The following is a 26,591-nucleotide window of genomic DNA, read 5'->3' as shown; positions in this document are numbered from 1 at the left end:
TGAACACCTTAAGAGAAGAACAGATTTCCTATTTATTCTAGAATACTAGATTGAGAGGCTGTTGTCACCTCCCAGGTAAAGGGAATCAACTTCCAATTTTTTAAAGAGTGTGTTATCCAATCTGCAGACATCTCAAGGCCCTAGGCCTCGGGACTCTGCCTCTTCCCCAACTGCACGTTTTATTTTCAGCGACTGGTGAAATACTAAGAGCAAATAAAATCAATGTTTCTATTTTTTAAATTTCTGGGCATTTGGTAGGAGAAAAACACCCCTCCCATTTTTGCTTCTGTCCAGTCCTTGTTATTAGGGAGAAGTGAGAGCTGGCTGGGAAGGCAGGAGACACACAACTGGAGACATGATGCCAAAGGCACAGAGCGATGCAGCACAGTCCTCCCCCTTCTCAACCGGGTTCTGCATCACAAGCGTTCAGCAAGCACGGTTCACATACTTTCGGGAGAACTTGGGGCCAAACGACCTGGCCAGATGATTTCCTCTGACTGAGTGCCTACTGTGGCACAAGGCTACATTGACTTGAGCTAGGTAAGTCAATAAAACAAGCTACTGGTCGAGCAGGACAATTTCCAGTGTGAGTCCTTGTAAAACAGAGTTAGAACCCTGAGCCTCCCCCCTTTGTCCAGATTTTATAGTTCTGAAATTGCAAGGAAGAACCAAGTTCCAGACTGTTCTAAGGCCACACTACCTCGGAATCTTTAAAAGGAGACTCTACAAGGTGGTCACAGTGTTGTAAAGAAATTCACAAGTTAATCTGACCAAGCTCAGAACCACCTCTACAATTCCAATTTCCATTCCTCCAATGATCCTTTCCCACTTTCCTGCTCTAAGAAGTCAAGTTTATTACAACTATGTCATGTTTAACAAATTTCATTTCTACACTATGACCACTGCTCCATAAAAGGCAGAGTATCAAACTTAGAATGTGGAACAAAAAGGCCGCAGGATTCCATTCCTAGCTCATTCTTGACTTCTGGCATGCCAACTCCTAACAGGCTTCCTTGCAGAAAGAGTACACAACAGGAAGAACCACTCTCTCTCCAACATGTGGGGGAAAGACAACTAGGCAATAGGCATGTGCAGAAAATCTTGGTCCACACAAAATACTAACGTTGTGTTTTCATACTCGAAGGGTCAAAATGCCTCTAGTGCCCTGCAGGCCAACAAACCTTAGGCAAGCAAATAAACATTTCTACCAAACTAAAGAGTCTTGGCAAAATGTAAACATTCAAAAAGGAACTTCAACTATCATTTGGAATGACGGCCACCCAAAGTAAAATGTCAGCACAGATGTCCCTTCTTTGTGAAATTCTCCTTGATTCCCAGCTATCCCTAGGCATGTCCTCTGTGGCCCTTCAGCGTCATAGTCACAACACTATTACACCTTATAAACTGTATCCCTGTTATGTGGAGACACAGAGCCCCCTGAGAAAAAGGGTCATCATCTCAGCACCTGATGCCCAAGAGAAACTCAATAAATACTGAGTGATCCAAGGATTATAATGAGCTTGGGGCTGAAGTTTTGCTACCTTTGGCTTGTATGTACACAGACCAATGAAGACACGCTAAACACCTGTTTAACGTCTTCCCACCTGCCCTTCCCATGAGGTGAGCAATTGCAGAGGTCCCTGCTCACAGGAAAGTATAAGGTGACTACACTTACAGTTCAGACTTGCATTTGACTTGATGACCTTTGCCTTGGGAACTGTTACAATAATGAACAAGTGGAAGGTATAAGAGACCCTACAGAAACAGAAACAAAACTCTAAAATACTCAGAGTGAATCGCAGAAGTTACATGTTCATCATCAGGTTCTTTACCTTTCGAGATGTCCGATCTGCTCTCTCTTCTACATTGGGACACGGAAGAACTTTCCAAGAATGAGCTCTGCCTCCCAAACAGAAGGGAATTTTTAGGTCAAAGTGGAGTGACACCAGCTAGTCCCACACTGAGTCCTACAGGGACGAGAAGAATGGAGAAGTTCATACCCCAATTCACACCAACTGCAAAGAAAACCACCCATTCCCCAATGCTCTGTGGCCAACAGAGTATTTGGAAGGAGTAGTGAGAAAATAATTAGGTCAAAAATGGAGAATGAAGGCAAACCACTAAAACTCAAAATGCAAGGAGACGGAGCAGCACAGCCCAAATCCGCCCCCCTGAAGACGGGGCTGTTTCGCAAAACAAAATCCGCCAGATGTGAAAGCCTGATGCTAACCATCGTTTTTACTTTTCTCCACAACCAAGAATAGTCACCAACAGGCTGCAAAACAAACTTTTACTTCATACCTTCTTTACGCTCTTGGATTTGGCATGATGGAGATGTTGAAAAAAATACTGCAAAGCTTTAACCGCGAGTGGCCATAAGATCATTTAATTTTCAAAAATCAGCTGGTCTAGGGCAGGAGCCCTTAACCTGGGACCCACTGCCTCACATGGGGTCTGTGGAGAGACTTGGTGGCAGCTGTGGACTTACTGGGGGGAAACGTCCATCTTCGTTTGTACTCACTCACCTCTTCAGCAAAAGTCAGCACTGCCTTCAATTGTGAAGGGAGCTAACGACCCGTGATAGTATTAGCAACCCTGTGACTGTCACCAAGACAAACCACAGGACATTTTCATGTCACATTATACTTGCTGCAGATACTTCAACACAATATTTACTCATCACTAGTTCAAAATTACAGTATGGTTAGACCTGCAGCTACATTTTGTTATTTAATGTGTTAGAAAGAAGCATATGTATTACTATATCATAACTGATTAACATTTTGATAACTGTTTCCATGTCATTTGTAAGTCCATGTGTTTCATTTTATGCATTTTAAAAACACAGTTCCCAAAAGAGGTCCTATATTTCATTAGCCTGCCAAAGGTGTATGTGTGACATAGGAGGTTAGGAACAAATAAAGTTGTTCTGGGACAAATAAAAGTTTCTATAGACTCTAACAGCGCAGTCAACCAAGGCAGACGGACAAGTGGGTTATTCCACCAACAATATTTCATAGTTGAAGAAAATTAAGGCACCATGAAGCCAAGTAACATGTCCAAGATCACACAAATTTAGGGCAGGCATCAGTCTAGGTGAGCATTCACAGCATGTACATTCCTACTCTGCATGGGGACCTCTCCTTACATTCTCCGATTGTCATCACTCTAACTTCCTCGTAAATGGAGAAGAGGTATCACTTTTCAAAAAATCAGTAGGAAACCAAAACCCAGATGATAGAACAAGACAGATGCATAAGGTACTCCTTTTTGTTCCTTGATCAACTATGCTGCCATGATTGTTACAAAAGCTGAAAGTGGTCTGTTCCTGAGAGAGCAGTCTTTTAGAAGTGAGAAAAAAGTTGGGCTACATCATCTCTCATTCTCAGAAGTGTTTAAAGCAGTTTACAGATAGGCATCCACTTGTTAAGCAATGCAATGTGTTATGAGTGGTCAGGGCAGTGGGATCCCCACTTCATCAATGGTAAAACTGGAGAATAAATATGAGAGATTAGTTCAAAGTCACAGAAGTCAATGGGAAGCCAGCTTCCTGATTCCAAGTTCATGGCTCTAACCACCATCCCAAGTCACCATGATCAAATAATTTAGTTGGTTATAATGCTTGTGAAACCTCTGTACGTTTTCCCCCCTATAAGCCAGAGAGCATTTTCTTTTGATTCACAGCAGCAGACACTTCTGAAGGCTATGGGGCAAATATCCCATAGAACAAATTCTAATGTGCATAAGTACTTTTTCACCTATGTTAGTCATCTAAAAATCGAGGTCAGGGATCCTGAGCTCAAAAGCCAAGTTACATACAACTTGCCTTCTAAGAAGAGACCAGTGTGGAATCGTTCCTTCACCTTTTAGTCAATGACCTCCTTACCAACCTACCATATCTTGTGGAACTATTATCATCTAACATTCAACACTGTTACTACAAAATAGCATTATAATGGTTCAATTATAGATCCTAGGTCCTAAAACTGTGAGATGTCACCCCAGCCCCAACTTTGCCTTAGATTTTCTCTTTTTATTCAAACCACCTATTACTGGAATCCTCATTCTTCAAAGCATCCTTACATCATCTAACTTGTCCTTTCATGAACTCATCTCTGTCTTTAATAGCTTGGGTCTTTTTTCCATAGTTAGTAAGCATGTCTTTCTTACATTTGTACTTAGGACCAAAACGTTATTCACAGTAGCATTAATCTCTTGCTAAAATCCCAAACCACTAGTACCAAGACAAAAAACCAAAATCAACAGGGCAATCATGCTGCACAATCTCCATGCAGAGTCAAACTCACACATGACTGTTACCCACCCATAACCTTTTGCCCCTCCCAGGCCCTACCTCTCAACTATTTTACTACTCATCCTTCCTACCTGCTACTTCGGACTCATCATTTTGTGCTCTGTGCACAAGAGTCCAAATCTCTGGTCTAAGAACGAACACTTAATTCTCGAATATTTCAAATGCTAGTTATCCACCACACATCACTGATCAAAATGTATCTCTTTACACAGCCACCAAATCACTTTCCCACTGAAGTCACCGCCAGGGAGCAATCCATGTTTGCCTTAACCAAAGACTAACTTTGCACCAATTCCATCCCACCTTAGAGTCTCTCTCCACCAAGAGATACTTATGCCTATTTCTCTACCTTGTCCAGTAACTTTATTCGTCCCTAACTGGACTAGAATTTAGGCTCTAAGTCCTTCTTCTCTATCACAGACCAGGGGACCCTTGGAGGACAGATTTGAGGCCTCCTCCTTCAGGCTTGGGAGCCACCAGGTAAGGCCCCCAGCAACAATATTACAGGCCTCTGGCCCTTCCCTCTGAACATAATAACCAACCCTGCTGTTGTTCTCCTTAGGATATCTCCATTTCACCAGGCTCACCCAACACTAACCAGTGACATCTTAATAGTCTTTGCAACTTTCAAAGGTCAATGGCTAGGGCTCCACTTTGGAAATCACTGTTGTGTCCACGACCCCCACAATGACTCAGTGACCTAGACATCACCACCTCACCTACTGGAGCCCTTTACTACTCATACATGCTTCTTAGCTTTCACTTCCCCTCACCCTTCAACAAGTCACTGGCCTGCAAAGTCCCCTTTACCTCTCTATCCACCTCCGGGGTCTTACAGACCCCACCAAACTCAACCCGAATTCCCTTATTTAGCTCTCCATCTCCCCCCTCCAAAGCCCCTCCATCCCCGGACCTTGGGACCGTCCCATCTCCTCGTTCAGCCTCTCCAAGCACTGCTTGGGACACAACCTCTAAAAAATCGAGAGATGCCGCGGTCTCTTCCCACTGCTCAGTGAGCGGTGGGCAAAGGACGTCCCCCCTCCTCCCCCACAGGTTTCTCCAGACTCAACTCACTAAATCCGCAACCTCGACCCCCGCCCCTTTTCTCCCCTCCCCCCCAACCCCTACGGCTCTTCGCGGCTGTGGCCACCCCTGCCCCCAAACCGGCTCAAAACACGCGGACCCGGCCCCCCCACACCCCCGACTCCAGCCCTTCCCCTCCCCCTCCCCCCCGAGGTGCCACTTACCCCCGAGGCGGGAGTGGGGGAGGGGAGAGGAGGAGCGGAGTAGGGGAGGAGGTTTCGGTCCGGGGCGGCACTCAGCCCCGGGGGGCCGGGGCCGGGGCCAGCGGCAGCGGCGGCGCAGCGTCTCCCCCCGGCGGCGGCAGCGGCGGCGGCGGCGCCGTCCCACTCCCGCAGGCACACATAGGCTCCATTGTCCGCCGGCGCCTCCCCCTTTCCGGCTCCCCCCTCCCGGTCCCGCCCCTTCCCCCTCCCCTCGGCCCTCCCCCAGCCGCACCGCGCCACGAAAGGTACCGCCGGCCCCGCCTCGGACGCGAGCGGAGAAGTGCCCCCTCCCCCGGCCCCGGCGTCCCGCCCGGCGGGGGACTGGGGACTGCCCCTCCCCGCCTCGGCGCTGGGCCCGCCGCCGGGAAGGGCCCGCCCCCCTCCAAGGGAATGTCACTTGTTCCCCCTCCCGGAACGCGCGCGATGGTACCAACCCGGCCGCTTCCTCCTCCCCTTCCCCGGCCTTCCCGGAGAGGCACCGCCCCCAGCGCCCCGCCCACCAAGTAGCCTCGCCTCCTCGACCCCGCCCCTCCCCGGAACATTTTACTATGGGACCGCCCACCGCCAGCACCACCTCCTGTTTTGCATGGGCACGCCCATGGGGTCCCCGCCCCGGTTCGTCACCCGGCCAGAGGTGACGCCTACTCCCCACCTTAAAGCGGCAGAGCCCTGTTTCTCAACTGAAAGCACCTCCCCAAGGGCCGGTGGGGTGGGAGGTGCGGCCGGGGAGGGTCTCTTCTTTCCCCGAGCAGTCCTCCGCGCGCACGCACTCACCCGGACCTCCCCACCGCCTGCTGCAGCACCGGGGAGCAACCCCAGGGGACCAGTAAAGGCACGGAGGGGGGCAGGGCAGCGTGGAATTTGGCCATCTTTGACAGAAACGAATTGGAAGCTGCCAAAGGAAGGGGTCTTTCCCTCACTCTTCCCTGCTGCCCTGGTCCCGGCCTAGTCGTCAGTCTTCAAGGCGACCCCCTCACACCTCCAGGATGCCACTAGCGCAGGTCCCGCGTTTTCACCTCTCAATCTGTGCACTGCATTAGCGGTTGCCTGCTTTCTCCCCTCCCAGGGGAGCAGGCCCCTCTTGGGGTTGCACTCTCCCCCACCCTCTCCAAAGCCGACTCTCGCCCGGGTCCTGCAGACACGATGGCTGGTGCCGGGTCTCTCCTTCCACGTCCGGCCCAGCCCAGCCCAGCCCAGCCCCGCTCGCGCGTCGCAACCTGGTGCCCTAGAGGACTTAATGCCCAGATCCTCCAATGGCTTCACAACCGCTTTTTGATCGAAGTATCGCTCCCCTGATTTTTCGGGAGGCCTGTGCTTTGGAGGACTCGAAGCCCAGGCATCCCGGCACTGTCCCCTGTGGAGTGGGAAGGTAACCCCTTAGATTGCACTTTTTCTCAGAAGGAAAAATGACGGCATCCTGGTGACTGCATGTTGCTGAATAAAGCTCAGATTAAGGCTACTCCTGTTTTATCTTTGTGGCCCTCGTTGCTGCCGTGACCAACTGTTATTACAGACACGTCTACTCCACAGTCCTCCCGGGAACACACTGTTGTTACATCTCTGTATTTGTGCTTTGTAGAATCTTGGTCTAAGATGTTTCTCTGCAACTTCGTGCACTGGCCCTACAGCCTTTCTGAATCAGTTAAGTGAAGACTGCCTATGTTACAATGTACTGCCTAGTCTCCCTGAAGAAAGAGGGGCAACATGGCCAAGAGAAATAGATAAATTTTCTTCTGGTTTTGCTTCTACCACCCATAGTTTTAAGCAGGATGCTTAATTCTGTAGTCAGTTTCCCTGTCTACAAAGTAGGAAACCTACCCTGGGGCAATCTTTTAACTAATGGTGCTGGTTGTAAAGGAGAACCCTGAATGATGAAGCTTTGGAAACCACTTAGAAGTCTTGGGTGGCCATGTAAGTTTCTATTCCGTGTCTCCCCAGCCTAGATCCTATGAAAACCTGTTTTTTCATAGCAAGATGTTTTCTCTTTGTCTTCCATTATGACTAAGGATATAAATAAGGGAAAAAAGACAATAGTATATTTAAACAATACAAAGCTGGGGAGCCTGGGGGCTCAGTCGGTTAAGCGGCTGACTTCGGCTCAGGTCATGATATCATGGTCCGTGAGTTCGAGCCCCGCGTCAGGCTCTGTGCTGACAGCTCAGAGCCTGGAGCCTGTTTCGGATTCTGTGTCTCCCCCTCTCTCTGACCCTCCCCGGTTCATGCTCTGTCTCTCTCTGTCTCAAAAATAAATAAACGTTAAAAAAAAATTAAAAAAAAAAAAACAACAATACAAAGCTAAGATCAATTGAAGGATTCCAAATGAGAAACAATTAAAATGCTTTTCTGTCAAGTTTTGGAGGTAGGTGAGAACCTCTATAAAAAGAAGACAGGGGGGAAAAGTAAGGTATGCACTTGTGAAAAGACAACTAAAACCAGGAATACGCAAGAAACATTTGGGATTGCAAACGTAGGTGGAAAGAAGGGATTTACAGAAGGTACCTGTAAGAGAAAACCATTACTAAAATAAGCTCCTGGGTGGGGTGTTCCAGGCCTGATCATTTCTATTCAAAGTCAAGCTCACTATAACAATAATACATACAAAAAAGTCTTAACCGTTTCACTAGGCATTACGCCCTCAACTTTATGTGTCAAAATTCAAATTATTTACTGAACCAGAAGAAAAATGTAAATGAATACTAAATGTGCAACACTAGGGTAACAGAGCAATATATTAAGAATAACGTGTGCTAAAAGTCATGAAATCGAAAGGTTAGAGTCTCCATAGTAATGTTAAATTACCTGCATTGCACATGGGATTGAAATGCATTTAAAAATATTATTTATTCTATCAAATAGTTTATTTTACTAGAATTTTTGTCTTCTGAATTTTCTAACTTCCATTCATTTCCATCTCACTTGAGAAATAATTCTATTTTGCTGTATAGAGATCTAGCATGCTGTATGTACATAAATACTAACGGATGATGATGGAATCATTTTTAAAAGCATCCTATAAATAAGAGCTTCAAACTATTTCTGCTCCTCTTGAAATTCTAAGATAAATCATTTTTAATCCAAATGGCTAACAATGTTAAAAATTGAGGCTTTTGACACCGAAGAGACCTGGGTTTGTTGTTGTTGTTGTTTCCTTTTTGAAATTTGCTTCTCATAATGATGATAAAGCACTGACTCTGATGTAAACATGGATGGTATAAATTTGGCCTGTTAGTTCTTCAACTATTCACAGTATCTTTTATTTAAGTTTGACTCCCGTCTTTTTTTTTTTTTTACCTATAAATTCCGCTTTCAAAATGTTTTTGTTCCCCCAGCTCTTGATAAACTTAGACTGAAATTTTAGGGTTGGAAAGAACCCCCTTCTGTTTTACAGAGGTGAATTCTAAGACACAGACGTTTAATGACTTGCCAAGATTATACCCATTTTTAGGGAGTAGAATTGAAGTCCAACACTCTTCAGCACTGTTAACTGCCAAGCGTTGTTCATTCCTACTAATATTTATCATTGTAGAAGAGAACATGAAGTTCTACCTCGGGATGTTGAAAGTAAGACTCAGAAAGGCTGAGCCCACTCAGCCAGCTGGTGCTAGGGCTTTCAGAGGCCCTAACAAATTCTTGCCTTGGTCAAAGCCCTCAGTTTGTCTAGTTTCCTGCTGTTTATACTGTTTCTTACTGATTCATCTACTCCATTGTCCAAACCAAAACAGGCAAGTTTCAACCCCAAAGGAATACTACCAAGAGAGTCATTTGTGACTGAAAATGAAGGATTAGGATGGAATGGTGTCTTAACCTTTGTAGTCTACTGCCCAATGCTGTAATAAAATACCCAGCAGGCAATTTCTTTGCTAGGGTGCCCATGAAGGAGAATCAAATCTCCCTAACCCAGCTTTCACCAGTCCATTTAAGTCAATGGGGAGTCTCAGAGCTTCATCCCTACTGGGAAAACTTAGGGCTAAGTGTCTCTTTTGTAAGGAAGAAATCAATATTCCCACCTCCTTCCTTCTGGCCACTCCACCTGGGGCCATTGGCACTTGAATGTGAGTGTGGGTCTTGCTCTTTGTCACCACAAACCTGCTGTCCACAATCTGGGAATTAGAGGCATCCTCTCTGTGAAAGCTCTGACAGATCTGCGATGTGACGCTCAGATTCTTTGAAAAATTACCATCGATGTTTCCCTTTTGTTTTTCGTACTCAGACCTGTGTGGTTGTGTCTCCTAACCTCATGTCTGCCATCTAAAGGTCAAGCCTTGTGACTTTCAGACTGCTATTTCCTTCCGGAGCCCCGAATGACTGATATATAAATGCTGATCCTCGGAGTGCCTGGGTGGCTCAATCGGTTAAGTGCCCAGTCTCTTGATTTGGGCTCAGGTCATGATCTCACTCGGGGATCCAGCCCTGAGTCAGGCCTGAGTCAGCCCTGCTGATGGTGTGGAGTCTGCGTGGGAATCTCTCTCTCTCTCTCCCTCTCTCTCTCTTCCCCACCCCTGCTTGTGCGCTCTCTCTCTCTCAAAAATAAATAAATAAACATTTAAAAAATAAAATATAAATGCTGATCTTCCCCAGTCTTTGGACCACAGTCCATCATAGCTTAACAAGAAACACGTGGGATGTTTTAGGTGCTCCAATCATGTCTCCCCAAATCTCTTCATCTTCATTCCAGTCCTTCACATCTGCCATTATAGACCCACAACCCTTTTCCTCTTCAATTGCCATTAATTTCCTGTTTCATTTTGTTCTTCACCTCTTTCCCAGCAATAATTCTAAATATTTCTACTACTTCATTTCATTTTCTTCTCCCAGACATACCTCTAGAAACGCTGCCCTTCAGATACACCTATTTTATTTCTCCTGGGTTTCCACCCTCCGAGCTGGAGGCCTCCCACTTCCCACAATCACCCTCTCCCTGGCTTCTCTGGAACTGCAACTGGACCACACCTCCATGGTTTGCATCCAGGTTGCTCTCATGTGCCACGATGCCTTTCTGGAGTGCCTGGCCACCCACTGTTCCAATAGTGAAAATGCCTAATGTTTGTTTCCACTCCTGGGCTGCCAGACATTATTAGAAAAAAACCCACAAAACCGAGAAAGTGGGTCCCAGTCAACATTTAGGCGATAGAGCTTCAACTGAACTTTGTTACTATTTACTTGGCAATTCTTCTATGTATCGTCATCACCTCCTATAACACTTCCTGCAACAATTATCCCAAATTTTATCCACTACTCCTCCTACATTGCAAGACCTACCTTGTCATCTCACCCCACCTCTAAAGGAGTTTTTTACTTGGTTATTTCTCTTCCATCTACTTTGCCTTTGCCTTAGTATCTCAGTAAAATCTTTCTTACTCCAACACTCTTCTTCCCTTTTCTTTTTATTCGCAATTTAGCCAAAGGGTAACCTACATTCTCACCATCCATTTTCCTCCTCTATAATTAACCCAAGCGTTCTACTAGAATTCTCTTCAACATCGCCAAACCTAATCGCCCAAAGCATCCAATGAATATCATTTCCTTTCTGAATCTCTTATAGTTTGAACCGCAAGATAGAATGTTATTCTGATTTTGTCTCCCCCACCACACCCCCAATTTTATTGAGATGTAATTGACACACAACATTGTATAAGTTTAAGGTATACAATAACATACTTTGATGTATGTATGTACTGTGAGATGATTACCACACTATGAGTAATTACCATCCATCACCTCACATAGTTATAATTTTTTTGTGTGTAATAAGAACTTTTAAGATCTATTCTCTCAGCAACTTCAAATATATACAGTATTGTTGACTATAGTCACTACATTCCCAGAACTGATTCATCTTACAACTGGAAGTTTGTACCTTTTGAACACCTTCACCCATTTCCCCCCGACCCCCTACTTCCTGCCTCTGGTAACCACCAATCTGTTCTGTTCTTGTAAGTTTGGGTTTTTTTTTTAGATTCTGCATATAAATGAGATCATACAGTATTTCTCTTTCTCTGACTTATTTTACTCAGCATAATGCCCTCAAGTTTCATACACGTTTTTGCAAATGGCAGGGTTCTTTCTTTTTTATGGCTGAATAATACACCACTGTACACATATAACACATTTTTTAATCCATTCTTCCGTTGATGGACACTTAGATCATTTCCATGTCTTGGCTATTGTAATTAGTGGTGCAGCTGTCTCTTGAGACAGTGATTTCACTTCCTTCATATAGATACCTAGAGGTCCGTCTCCTTTATTGATTTAAATTCCTCTTTTTGTCTCCTAATTGTGAATGTTCCTTAAAGTCCTTGCTTCTTTAATCTTTCCCCTCTCCAAGTCTCCATAAGATGCCTCTCTCACTCTTCTAACTACAGCCATTGCCCCTTTGCAGAGGACCAACACATCCTAGGGCCGTTGAGCTTAAATCCTACATTTCTGTCTACTCAGCCTGCCTATCTACAATCAACTCAACATGTCAAAAAACAAACTCACCATCTTTCAAAATTAAGTCTCATCTCTAAATTTACTATCTTTAACTCATGCTCAAAACTTTGGCGTAACCCTGACTCAAAATCTCCATCCATCTATCTCTTCTCAGTCACCAGTGTCCACAAATTCCTCCTTAAATCAGTTTATTGTTTTCTGGTCCCAACTTGGGCCTGCTGTAATAGCCTCCAAATAGTCATTCCAGCCTCTAGCCTCTCCCCTTGTCAGTCAGTTCTCCATGCTCCTTCCAGATAGGTCTTCCTAAAAGACTTGTTTATATATATTACAGTTAATGCAGTGTCTATTCCTGTCTGATTACTTCAGCCCTACTGGTTCTTCTGGGCCCAACTAGGGCCCCTCTACCCTAAGATCTCAATGGTGTGTGTGACAGGAACAATACTGCCTTTAGAGTCATCTGGACCTGGGTTTGATGGAATGTTGGACTACAGTTTACTAACCAAGTAACTTCAAAATGAAGAAAAAGAAATGTTCTTTTCCTTCTCATCCATTATAGAAGGTGTTTATATCTCCAATTTTAGAACATAGCATGGATATGCAAACTTTTAACACCCTGTACCTTTTAAGGTAGTTCCTGGTCTTGCCCTATATCTGGAGAACAAAATTATATACCTCTCTGTGTTTTGCAATCATGTAGTCATTGCTATATTTACTGAGCAGCTACTAAGTGCTGGGCATCTTGGTGGGGGGGGGGCGCACAAATATGAATCAGGTATCAAATTTTGTCTTCAAAGTCTAATCAGACTTATACAGATGATTCATTCATTTAAAAAGGGGGGAGGGAAGGGTTCAGTAAGTGTCAGGTATTGTGCAAAGCACCAAAGATTCAAGTAAGTATACGACAAGTCCCCTCATGTTGGTACCTGGGATCAATCTAGTTAAGAATACTGACAAGTGAACATTTATAATCAAGTATAATAAATGCTAGGAAATGGATAAATACCAGGTGTCCGGGGCACACAGAAGAGAGGCATCTAATCCACACAAGAGAGTCACGGAATGCAACCAGACCTGAGCAGAATCTCAAAGAACGCGTAGGAGTCAGCCCAGCAAAGGACTCAGCAATGTGCAACGGCTCAGCTGTGTGACAGTGTATATAAATAACCACAATACAAGATAGAAAGTAATAAATAAGTGGCAGAGCAGAGGCAAAAAGTAAAATGGCAATCAGAGGAGATATATTATCTGGGGGCTGGGTGAGATGAGCAAAAAATGCATCATGGAAGTGGAGGCATTTGAGACTACCCAAAGGGGGCAGCAGGCAGGTTGATTCAGACCCGCAGTGGGGCTAAATCAATGCCTTCTCCACATTCTATGCAGCACCCTCGCACAATGGCACCACACCTTGTCTGCTGCCACGAGGATGACGATGATGATGATGGTATCTAAGTCTTGCTCATAAAGTTGGCTCTTCTGATTTCCTAGAATGCTTGTAAGGGGAGACTGAAGATTCAGCAGAGCCATTTCTGGGTAGAGGGGCCCTCCATCAGACTGCCCGGCGTTGAATTCCACCATCAGAGAGTTGTGTGATCTTAGAATAATTACTTAACCTCTCTAGGGTTTCATCTTTTCTTTCATAAAGTGGAGCGATGCTAATATTTTCCTCACAGGGTAGCATGAAGAATAAATGAGCGCCCACATGTAGACATGTAGGACTAGTGCCTGGCACATAGTAAGTCCCCAGTAAATGTTGGTTATTACTACATTTCATCATCTCTGGATTATCCACAAGGGGACTGGCTTTAGGGGGAGATTTTAGGAGCACTGAGAAGGTTACCTCCTCAATACCTCACTTATTCTCACATTTAAATCTCCCTCACTGGGATCTCGTCAACTCTCCTAACACACTCCTTTAAACTCTGCCATTAGAAATTCATACCTTTGGATTTAAGATGTCCCTTCCCCAAGCCCTTGGGAAGGGTAACACAACAAATTATTTTAATAACTTATCTGGCCAGACCTCTGCCCTCCTTAACTGTTAACTGTATGGAGGGAATGTTGTGGAGAAGAAAGGAAAAACTAATTCTGGAGTTTGGAGAACCTTCCCAAAAATTAAAGCCAGGAGATGCTCAGAGGGCTTTCTGAAGGCAGTAGGTCCTCTGGGATTAGGGGAAGGGTCGGATTGGACAGAGATGCCAAGATGTAACAGTGAAAACAAAAACAAGGTCATTTGTGTCAGTAAAAACAAGCTTTACTAACTTAACAGACAATGCTGACCTTGACTTGGGGACTCTCCACTTTCTCTACTCTGTGTTTCAGAATAAATAATTTCACTCAGGATCAAAGTTGAATCGTATCAATGAAGAACACTATCAAAAAAGGTGATTCAAAAAAACCCTGGTTTTAAAATTTCATAATGACTTTTACATGTTTGCTTTCTTAGTTATTGTTTATCAATGAGAAATTAAATTAACACTTAATATGCATTTTAGTGCCAAATTAAATCGAGTGAGAATTTCAGTAGAAGGTGAAGAAATAGTCTTTGTCATGAACCTTACAGTTCAGTTGGGAAAACACAAAAAGTTTAGTAATAATTAATTCCTAAATTGTGTTACAGACATGACAGACAGGAAACAAACTCGACTTTGGTGGGGGGCGGGGGGCGGGGTGGAAAACAATGAGTAGAGTTTGGAGCAATCATCTGCAGCACCAGAAGTTGAACTAGGCCTTGAATAGGATTTGAGCAGTTCCAGGTGGGGATAGTGACCCAGGAGGGAGAGACAAGGAGCCAAGCAAGAGGCTGAAAGGAGAACAGTGTATGTGTGGACAGAAAACGATAATACTAATGGTGATTACAAGCCAACACGACCGCTGCCTTTACTTAGTATTTGGTATATGCATGTGCCAGGCAATAGTCTAAGGACTATATTTATATCGTCTCTTATAATACACACAATGACCCCACAAAGTATGAACTATTGTTCCCATTTTACAGTTGAGGGGTCAGATACTTTGAGAGATAAGTCACTATCCTAAAATCATGTAGTTTAAGTGGGAGCTGAGATTGAAACCCGAGTGGGAGCTGAGATTAAAACCCAAGTCATTCTGAGGTGAAAGCAGGTGTTGGGTGCAGGGACAAATGCAACTGAATAACTAGGGTAGGAGTTCATTACACAGAACACAATAGTGAAGCATGCACGAATGATAACACCGTTAAAAAAACGAAAAAGCCACCCTTTACCAAACGCTGCTTAAGGAATAGACACCTTCCTTACAGCATCATCCAGAATGTGATTTATAGTTATACCCATTTTACAGATGAGAAAATCAAAATGGTAAGGTTGAATGACTTGGCCAAGCCTCACGGCTGTTAAATAGCACACAGTTCAGATTCAAACACTAGGCCAGCAGCAAAGCCTGTGTTCCCGCTGCTTTTCCTGCCTGCCTCCCTCCTTGAGCACAGGAAAAACTGGGTAAAAATAACATTACTGCAATTTGCATGGCATTCTTCAAAGCCTTTTCATACTCGCAGCCACACCTGATCCTTATGATAGCCATGTGCTAGGTTTGGAAGAAACCTGCATCATAATGAATAATAATAATAATAGTCATAACAATAATTAAAATAATAATATTACGGGGCACCTGAGTGGCTCAGTCAGTTAAGCGTCTGACTTCAGCTCAGGTCATAATCTCATGGTTCATGAGCTCGAGCCCCGCGTCTGGCTCTGTACTGACAACTCAGAGCCTGGAGCCTACTTCAGATTCTGTGTCTCCCACTCTCTCTGCCCTCTCCTGCTCACACTCTGTCTCTTTCTCTCTCAAAGATAAATAAACATTAAAAAAATTTAAAGTAATAATATTAGGCAGCACCGAGTTCCCCATACCACTGGCACTGTGCGGAGGGCTTTACATGGATTGTATGGTTGGCTTACGGCAACCCTATGAGATAGGCTCTATTATCAATCTTACCTCGCACATGAAGAAACCATGGCTCATAGAGGTTAAATAACTTAATGAAGGAGGCTGGGCTCAGATAAGTTGCAGAACTCATACAAGGTCATGTGGCAGTTAAGTGCGATTCCTTGACGAGGGCACAGCTCCCCTGGTTCCACATCCACGCACACCCTTTGTATGTTACTCTTCTAACAATCTGCAGCTCCAGGAAGGAAGGTAGACCCACAGCGGGCCAGGAGAGCAGATGGAAGGCTGCAGAAATTTCGGTGTGAGGTGATGCAGACCCAGAGAGGGTAACATAAAGGTGAATGAAAAGGCACCACCTGAGGAAGGCTAGAGTAGCTCATTGCTGAAGCGTGTGAACGTAAGAGGAAGGAAAAGAGCTCCAGTTTGGTTTCTAGCCTAAAATGGGGGGAAGTGGCGGGGTTGGTGGGGGTGGGGGGAGCACTGTGGTCAGAAAGGGGGGGCGCGTAGTTCAAAACCGACGCTGGTCCACAGTGAGACGTACTACATGTCACCCAGGGGCAGCCATGAGAGAAAAGACAGGCGACATCAAGTGTTGCGAGAACGGGGGGGGGGGGGGCACTGTAACCCCAGCACGTTGCTGGGGGAAACGGAAAATGGTGCCGCCACCTTCAAAAACAGTTTGGTAGTTCCCTAAAAAGTTAAATGTAAGTTGACCATATGACCCAGCAGCCGTTCCACCTCTAGGTGTCTAGCTAAGGGAAAGAAAAACAGGTCCACACAGACTTGTGTGTGAATGTTCTATAGCAGCATTATTCTAACAGCCAAAACGCGGAAATAATCCAAGTGTCTATCAACCGATGAGTGGATAAATAAAATGTGGTGCGTTCCTCAGCAATAAAAAGGAATGGGGTACTGACACACACTATAACATGGCTGTACCTCAAAATTGCTACACAAAGGGAAAGAAGCCAGGCGCACAAGGACTGTAGCCTGCATCATCCCCTCTATACGCAATGTCCTGGAAAAGGCAAATCTATAGAGACAGAAAGCAGATTAGTGGCAAGGAAAAGGCACACAAGAGGAAAGAAAGGTGTTGCGGACAAAACCTTTGGTGTCACTACCATTCGGGGCAGGGATGATGCTTTGCCTTGGTTGATAGGGTGCTCACTCTGGTAGCCAGGTGTCCCACTAATATTAAAATTTACTTATATTCCCTAAGCTCGCACCCCACCCCCACCACGGAGAACAGAGGTCTGTGCCCCAAGTCACGGCAAACGGCAGGGTCAGTCTATGTGGGGGAAAATTGTCTCTACGTGACTAAAACACACAAGGAGAGTGGGAATGGACTGAACGTGTTCCCTGCATTTGGCTGCTAAAAAGAGAACTGCACAAACACTTTCACCCAAATTAGAAATAACATCAGCATTAGGGAGTGTGGTGTTTCAAGAGCAATGATATTTCACTTAGTCACTAACCAACACCCGGGGTGGATATCATGCTGGACCACCCCCCGGGAATCAGGCTCTTTGGCCTCCATGTGGACTTCTGACTTCAGAAGGAGCCAGCAGTGATTTTCAGGGAAACTCTACAACTGCTTTCCCCAGGATGCAGCAACCCCGGGGCGCCTGGCTGGCTGGCTCAGCCGGTTGAGTGAGTGCCCCTCTGGGCTCTTGATTTCAGCCCAGGTCATAATCCTAGGGTCGTGGGATAGAGTCCCGTGTGGGGCTCCATGCTGAGCATGGAGCCTGCTTGGGATTCTCTCTCTCTCTTTGCTCCTCTCATAAATAAATAAATACATACATACATACATACATACATACAATGACCTTCTTCCTCTGGCCCCCACCCCAAGCCTAGGACTTTGGGAAGGGATCCTCCCAGGCTAGGGACTAAAAGATCCCCTCCCTCCCCCAAAGCCTGACAATCCTTTTATGTTTCTCCTTTCACGTCTCCAGTGAAAATGAAACAAATTTAGACTACTGCCCTTGGTTGTGTAATATAGGGGGAAAAAGGAAAGAATCTAGGATCTCCAGATAGAGGCTGTGGAGTATAGACAAGGAAGCCCAGGGCCAGCCAACTGACCCTGGCTTCAGGACGACCCACTACCAACATCACATGGGGGGGGGGGGGGCGGGTTGTGCAGCTAAGCAGGGTCTCTTAATCCCAGGTTTACCTGGAGACTAAGGCTGGATTTTGGATGGAGGAAAAAAATATACGTTTACTTGCAGTAACTTCTAACTGGAACTTATCATTTCCTTCAAACAGGAACACAGGCAATAGATCAAGGCCGTATGAACCACCCGTGACTTTTTCACCAATAGAATCACAGGGATTTTTGTATCACCTTTCATTTGTGGCAGACATCCCAAATATAGCTTAAACTCATCACCGATGACACAATTACAGTAGTTACTAAATTTGCCAGTAGACCTTTTTATTAATGTTCTAATAAAGAAGCACATATATTAGTGTATGGCGGATTTGATGCTTTTGGCATTTTGATCATGTTTCATTGTAACGATTTTTGCAATGCTGTGCATTTCATTCTATGTGTTTAAAATTATAATTCCAACCATAGGTTTCACCAGACTGCCCAAAGTGCGTCCATGTCCCAAAAGAGTTGAAGGACTCCAGGGCTGGAAAACTTTACCCGAGTCCCTCTCCAGCACCACCAAAAATGAGCCTTCCTACAATGCAGGCAATCCCACCATTAGAGAACATTTCCTTCGGGTTTTTAAGATTCCCATTAAAATGCAAATGCCCCCAAAGGAGAAGAACTTCTCCGCGTGTTATTTGTTAACCCCTTAAATAGGGTTGTTTACCAGCTAGCTGAGCACAACACCCTACAATTCAATTAAACAAACATTTATTGAGCTCCTGCCACGGGTAAGGAACCGGGCTTGGGGATAGAGAGGGAAATCCTCTAAGGTTTCTCCTCTCAAGAGTGCTTGCAATCTAGTGGGGGGAATAAAACAAAGCACAGAAAGGGCAGGAGGTGACAAATGGCAGGGGAGAAGGGCAGGGAGCAGAGCTCGTTCTGGGACGGAATGGCTCAGAGCAAACAGATTCCTTCAGGCACGCATTCCAGGACTGACAGAGTATGGACCTCAGAGTACAACCTTGGCCAAGTTCACTGCCCAGTGTGGCGTTAACCAGGTTAAGCAAAGCAGGAAGAAAGCCAGGGCAGTTGAGTTCTCGATTGGGGCCTGCAAAGCAGAGAAGAGGGAGTGACTTAGGGCCGGTGGGGGCAGGGGAGAGTCTAGAAAGACTGTTGGTTGTGATGAATGTGGCACAGAGGAAATGACACATGAGCTGAGCCTAGTAGGGTAAGTTTTTTAAAAAGAGAGGGGGGTGGGGGAGGGGAGGGGGGAGGGGCACCGCATTCCTGGCAGAGGTATGTGTCCTGGGTCTGTTCTGGGGATGCCTGTAAAGTGAGAGTTTAGGGACAGCGAAGGGGCCAGGCAGGAAAGATGGGGACTAGAATGGTAAGACCAAGCTGTGCTGTGAAAAGATCTTAAGTTGAATGCGGAGGAACTCGCACCCCATCCCTCTGGAACAATCAGAAAAGTCTTCACGAAGCAGTGCCTTCATAGTTGAGCTGGGCCATTAAAGCACTGGAAAAATTTCAACAGGTGGGGATGGGGCGGCCAGGGAGGGCTTCAGGCTAAAGGAACAGCAGAGCCAGCAGGGGCCCAAAGCCCAAGGCTTGGTGGGAACCACGCGGCGGTGAGGTGAGCGGCCCAGGGTGTGGGGCCAGTGGTGCACCCAGGGGAGGGGGGGGCAGGATACCTGGCTGCAGGCGGCGGGCAGGGCAGCGTGGCCGCCGCACACGTTCCTCGCCCCAGAGCCATCCCACCGGGTCAGATCCTCTCTGGCTGGAGCCTGTTTACCAAACGCCATAGGTGGTCTTGATGCGCAGGATCAAAGGTGATCTTCAGGGGCTGGGTAGCAGAAATGGCTCCTTAGGGAGGTGGGTCTTGAGTGCTGGCCAGGAGTGTGCACTTGGGTTAGAAGGCCACCCTGAGCTGAGAATGGACCCCAAGGGAGCACAGTGTTTGTGGAGCGGCGGTTGCTTAAGGGAGTGTGAGGGGACTGAAGAGTTTAGGATGGGAAGTGTGGGGACCCAGGAAAGGGCTATTATAGGGGTCCAGGCAGTGGCAGTGGGAAGGGACGAATGTGAAGATGTTTGGTGACAGAATCTACATGGCACACCGGACAACTAAAGTGGATGGAGGGGCTGAGTCACAGATGACTCCAGGGACTGGAGCTGGGCGGTGAGGAAAACAGCAGGACCTTTACAAGGAAAGCAGGGGGGTAAGGCGCCCTTGTGAGGAAGCCTGTGTGTTTAGATGCCAAGCGCTGACAGAGTCAGAGGCCAAGAACCGTGTAGATTTTTATTTTGAGGGAGGGCACTCGGTGCTCAGTGGGATATGGGAGGGGACCCAGGTGGCCCACCAGGACTGGGAGGGGGCAGAGCAAGGCCTGCCTGCCTTTATCACCATTTTGTTGAGGGCCCAGTCCCCCAACGGGGTGACAGGAGCCCTGAGCTGTAAACCCAGGCCAGCCCCTTCTCTTCTCAGGAGCTCTTGTTTCCTCTTTGGAAAAGCAGGTGATAATAAAACTTATCACCCACTCATCTCCTGGGAGTGCTGGAGAGCAACCAATATACATACATAAATAAGTTTAAGGCACTCCGCGAGAACAAAGTGTGCTAGAAATGCTAAACAATAATAAATTCAGCCACCTCCTCCACCATGATAGTAAACAAGGTGTCTTCTTTCAAAAACAGATGCGGTTATCCAGATACTAACTTTGAGGCTGTCTGTGGCTTCTAACAAGAAGTAGGGAAATCTAAACTCTTGATTTTCAAGAATTCCCTCATTGGAGAATCTGAGTGACCCTAATACCTGCATCAAACGGAGGTCTGGACCAGACTGCAGTGAATCAACATGAAAATTATTTTATCAGCCCACCTCCCATCCTTTGTATCCACGTGTGACTAATATCAGCATCCAAACGGCAGGCAGTCCCCACCCCCACCCCCAACTGCACTCTGTCACACCCCTGAGGTCCCTGTCTTGGCAGAATGGTGCCATATAAAATATTCACATCCTAGGTGGGATGTGTGCAATCTACAAGGGAAAGGAGGCTGTCAGAAAAAGTAAAAGAAAAAAAAATAGCACTCCTAAAATGACAAAGGTTGCAAATCCATTTTAAAGGAACACATCTCTAATGGTTTGTTCTGTGCATAAGCACATCTCTTAATAAATCCCACACCAATCTCTGCCCTCCTAAAGAGCAGACCTGATAGGTAATAACTCCCCTCCTCTGTGGTAAAAACCAATTTTCACACCTGGTAAATGAAATAACTCCACTGTGAACCAGGGTCGGGTTGGGGTGAGCCGTTAACAGAAGGTTAGGGGCTGTGCATCATGTAACAGCTCTTCTGGGAACCCTTTTCAGAGATTTGCTCTTTTTATACCAGTTGATACTATTCAGCCAGAAAAACTCCAACCTCCTAGGTTACAAAAGCTGAAGGCTTTGTCACCTGGAGTGGTTATGAACGAGCACTACGGTTCATGGGTCACATATGTGTGAGGCCTGGCTCTGGCCTTTACCTCTTGTTGGTAGGAAGTTTCCTTACGATTTGTGTACTTGTAGGAGATAAGCTTATACTGCATGCCTGACAAATTGACCATGAGAAGGGGCGATGCTACTGAAATTTACCACCGTAAAGGAGTAAGACACCGGAGGAAAAAAAAATAGAATGCCAAAATCCACTAGGATCTGTGTACTGTACAGACCTAATCAGGAACAACAAAGTGGATGTCTGTAGGGAATCAACAACAAAACACACACGTACACACACACAAACAGAATACCAAAAGACATACACATTGGGGCGCCTGAGTGGCTCGAGTCAGTTAAGCTTCGGACTCTAGGTTTCCCTTCAGGTCGTGATCTCACAGTTTTGTGAGTTTGAGCCCCGCGTCGAATTGCCAGCAATTTGGAAAAAATTTAAGATCCTCGTCTCACATCGTATAATAAGAAATTCCAGAGGGATTAAAGAGATAAATATAAAAACAAATCAGTTAAAAAAAAACTGGAAGAAAATGTAGATGAATACTTATCTGACCTTGGGGACAGGGAAGGATATTCTCAGAATAAAATCAAAGGAAAAATAAGTAAATAATTCAATAGATTTGACTGCACAAAAATGTAAAATTCTGTCTGTAAAAAAATTCATAAAACTGGAAGACCAACAACCTAATAGAAACAAAGTATTTCCAACAAATAGGATTTTAACAAATATGACTGAAAAAGAAATTAACCTTATTAGTATATAAAGAGCTCATACAAAGCAATATGAAAAACATAAACACCTGAGTTAAAATTTGACATTTCAATTTTTAACATTTCAAAATTTACCATTTAACACCCACAGAAAACTAATAGAAAAAAAATCACTTGAAGTGGCGAACACATCATTCTAACTAATGACTGAAGAAGTAGGAAGTCAGTTGTATTTTCTGTGATGGCCCAGCACACGGTAAACACTTCATAATTATTTGCTGACTTGTTCAGATTAACAATAAGTAAGAAAGTCCCACTGGCAATTTGTAGGATCACATACTAATGCAGGGGTCAGCAAACTGTTTCCGCAAACTATTTCCGTAAAGGGCAGACAGTAAATATTCTGGGGTTTGTGGGCCACATAGTCCCCATTGCAACTATTCAGCTCTGCCACTGTAGGGCGAAAGCAGCCACAGACGAGACGTCAATGAAAGAATATGACCATGTCCCCAACATGCGTTCTTTGTGCAAACTTAAATGTGAATTCCATATAATTTTAACTTGTCATAAAATATTCTTCTTCTTTTGATTTTTCTTCCCCAACCATTGAAATGTGTAAAAACCATTGTTAGCTCATGGGTGGTACAAAAACAGGTCACAGGACAAATGTGGCCCATGGTTCACAGACTGACCTGTCCTAGAGCAACATTTTTGGTAATCAATTTAACACTATATATCAAGAGACTTTGAAAAGGCTTTGACTGTATACAGGTTGGCCAGTATTAAAGTAATCAGGTACAAATACTTTTTTAAATAAAAAATTAAAAGTATATACTCTATTCCCTGATTTTCCAATAATTCCCTTTCTGGGAATTATTTATAAGGAAAAAGAAAGTGTGGACACTCAGAAATTTTTACAAAGAAGCATCTAAACATCAGCTGAATAGGGATGGTTAAGTGTTCCCTGGTACATTCATACAGTGAAATATTATACAGCCATAAATCTTTTAAAAAATGTATGACATGAGAAGAATGCTCATGATATAAAGCTATGTGAAAATAGCAGAATACAAAATGTATACATCCTAATTTTTCAAAACATACGTAATACAATTTACAGAGATAGAAACATGTATATGCATAGAAGAATGAAGGAAATGAATTAAAATGTGAATAGCGTTCTAAAAGCCGGGTTCGTGGGTCATTACGTTTTTCTTTCTTCTTTTGTCCTAATTCTCTACGATGAATCATTATTAATTTTGTAATTAAAACAATACACTGGGGTGCCTGGCTGGCTCAGTCGGTGGATGGAGTGTGTGCCTCTTGATCTCAGGGTTGTGAGTTCGAGCCCTGTGTTGGGTGTAGTGATTGTTTAAAAATAAAACCTTTAGAAAAAGAAAGTTCACCAATATTACATTTAAAATAGAATAAACTGGGCAGCAGGGGGGAAGTCCAGAATCTCAAATTCACATAGAATATTCAGAGAAGAAAAAAAGAAAAGCCTTTCAAATGCCACCTAAATGTAAAATCTTGACAAAATCTGCAATGAAAACCAGATCCAGGCAACTGAAAGTTGCCAGGGTCTAAAATTCATGCAAAATCACCACAGGAGGGGAAAAAAGTTCTGATCAAAAGCAGCTGAGACCCGGAATCTACAACTGCCCCTGCACTGAACACATCCAGAAAAGAAGAGATGAAAAGGCTGCCTTGGGTCCTTGTGCTCCGTGGGGCTGGTAGGGGGGACACAGATGGCTTCTTGTTCCTACCCCTGGACACCGCCCCCCCCCCCACACACAATTAACCACAAAACAGCCCTTGCCTCAAGCTTTGGGAGGACAGAATTCTACAACCAAGGCTTGCTTCTTTTGTTTTAGCGTGGAAGAGGTATGACTTCTCTCTTCCAAGTGTTACACCTAGATGCATCTTTTTGCTAGAGAGAGGAGTTAGGCCAGTCTTTAAACAAGAGAGGGAAAGTTCCCCCAAGCACACTTTAATGGTTTCGCAGTTTGGTCTAGAACCTGACCCATACACAATTAGCATGTGGTCTATCCTCTGGGGAGTTTACTGTGTGCCAGTCAATATACTACACCTTTATATTGGTTGCTTCAGTTAATTCCAATAAGAAGCCAATGAGGGGAACTTTTCCCAACGTTAAGCAAGTGTCACAGCAGTCAAGACATACCAGATAAGACCTGGAAGGATCCAAGTGTTTGCCCAGGCCCATCTAGGTAATAAGAGGCAGAGCCAGCTTTCAAATCTTTTTTTTTTTTTTTTAAGTTTATTTATGTATCTTGAGAGAGAAAGCACGAGCAAGGGAGGGGCAGAGAGAGAGGGAGAGAGAAAGAATCCCAAACAGGGCTCCATGCTGTCAGCGCAGAGCCCGACTTGGGGCTCGAACCCACGAACCGTGAGATCGTGACCTGAGCTGAAGTCAGACACTTAACCGACTGAGCCACCCAGGCGCCCCTCAAATCTTACTTCTAAGTTTTCGGCATCAGTGGCTGAAATACTTGTACTACCAGACTGTAAGGAGAGGCGGGGAGGGCACAAGTATTACCATCAAACACACAGAGTGCAAGGTTCAAGATCATAGCACAAGTTGATTTCTCTTGGCTTCAGTTTTCTCACCTATAAAAATGGGAATAATAAAATCTATTTCTCAGACTTTTTGCAAGTTCAAAAATAATATAACGAAAATACCTAGTACATAGTAAGTCCTCAATAAATGGTTGCTATTAAGAGAACACAACTACATATATATACTACATATATATACATACTACATATATATATGCTACATATATATGCTACATATATATACTACATATATATATGTTACATATACATACTACATATATATATATGCTATATATATATATACACTACATATATATGCTACATATATATACTACATATATATATATGCTACATATATATGTATACACATGCACACACATATATATCTGTATATCTGTATTTTATTTTTTATTTTTTTGCTAAGTCAAAGCTTAGTCAGAAGGTCTCTTCCAGGAAAACAAAAGAGAATTAAAGTCAGGAAATTCCTTAGGTAACTTGGGAAAAGGCTTTTTCTTCCCTTCATTTCCCAGAGATCCTTAATTCTTTGCTTTTCTATTTGAGATAAGGGAAGCATGTTTGGGACACCAGGTTTGGAAATGGGGGTAATTTATAGCATGTTTATACTTTAAAAATCAAGCGTAAACGCTCTAAGACCACAAACCACTATGCAGGATGCTTTTCTGGAAGAGCAGGAGCAATAAACATATTCCTGTAGGAAGACTCCGTCTCACAGAGCCCATGAGATGAGCCGAAGGAGAATCTTCTACCCACAAAGAGGAAGGTGGTAACGTCCTTCACTTCCTTTGTGGTTTTAACCTAAACCACAAACTCCTCCTTCTTAGCTATAAGTCGTTTCTTCACATCCATTCAGATGTACGTTAGCATTCTCCCACCTAATATGTCACTCCCTTCCCTGCCATATGGATAAAGATCATATGCTTCTCTTCCTCTGAAGAAAGTGTCTCCAGCACACAGGAATGGTTTTGAGCTGCTCTCACAACCCATGCATTCTATAGCTGCCTGCATGGGAATCTGTTCCCAGGGACCCCTGGAAGATTCCAGAGTTCTTCCGATGCCCAGGCTTGTGGCTTGGAAGCAGAGAGGATGAATAAATGTACTGTGCCACACTTAGGCAAAAGAGGAAAAGCTTTCTGTTCTGAAATGAATGAGAACATCAGAGTTTCCAGTTGGAGACAAATGGAGGAAATACAATGTCCTTGTTTTGGTTTAGGTTATTTGGTTTTTCGTTTTTGGTGGGTTTTTTGTTTTTGTTTTTGTTTTTGTTTTTGTTTTGTTTTGTTTTGGTGTGTGTATGTTTTTTTGTTTTGTTTTGTTTTGTTTTGTTTTTAGAGGAGAAAGAAGAATGAATGAAAGGGGGAAATAAATGCAATGCTCAAGCCAAGGAAAGGAAAATCAGAAAACACCCCCAAAGTGGTAGGTTCAGGAAGGTGGGCAGACAGCTGTCTCCTCACTGCTGCTGTGGTTCCCGAGTTCATATTTGCCAGACTTAGCATTCCTATGAGTGCCGTTGGGATAATGGGCCCCACTCAAGCATCACGTCAGTTCTCCATCTCAGCCGAGGGACAGGATTTCAACCATATCACACACAGCTCTCATTACTTGGAAGGAAATGATCTTACTGAGGAAAGCAGCGCAAACCATAAACACATTTACTTAAAAAGGCAAAGCTGTTAGGTGTACCCCTCAACTTCATGACTAACATGTTGTGCTGTTCTTCGCGGCTCGTGTCCGAGTCCAGAATA

The 26,591-nt window shown here is 44.5% G+C and overlaps 1 protein-coding gene across 6 annotated transcripts in view; it reads right to left on the bottom strand.

Annotated features, from left to right (window-relative positions):
- Window positions 1–26,591, bottom strand: part of BCL9 (BCL9 transcription coactivator) — an 83,949-nt gene that overhangs the window by 19,224 nt on the left and 38,134 nt on the right. For 2 of the 6 annotated variants that reach the window (XM_042993941.1, XM_042993944.1), the window contains exons 1-2: window positions 5,563–5,676; window positions 1,833–1,967 (exon numbers count right to left, since the gene is read on the bottom strand). The gene's annotated coding sequence lies outside the window, so the exon portion shown is untranslated. Of the gene's footprint in view, window positions 1–1,832; window positions 1,968–5,562; window positions 5,677–6,035; window positions 6,054–26,591 lie in introns of those variants that run through there. The other 4 variants (XM_042993946.1, XM_042993947.1, XM_042993943.1 and 1 more) reach the window with 3 other exon arrangements.

The sequence above is a fragment of the Panthera tigris genome, chromosome C1, assembly GCF_018350195.1.
Source record: "Panthera tigris isolate Pti1 chromosome C1, P.tigris_Pti1_mat1.1, whole genome shotgun sequence".
Lineage (NCBI taxonomy): Eukaryota > Metazoa > Chordata > Mammalia > Carnivora > Felidae > Panthera > Panthera tigris.
This window is presented reverse-complemented; position numbering and strand designations above follow the sequence as displayed.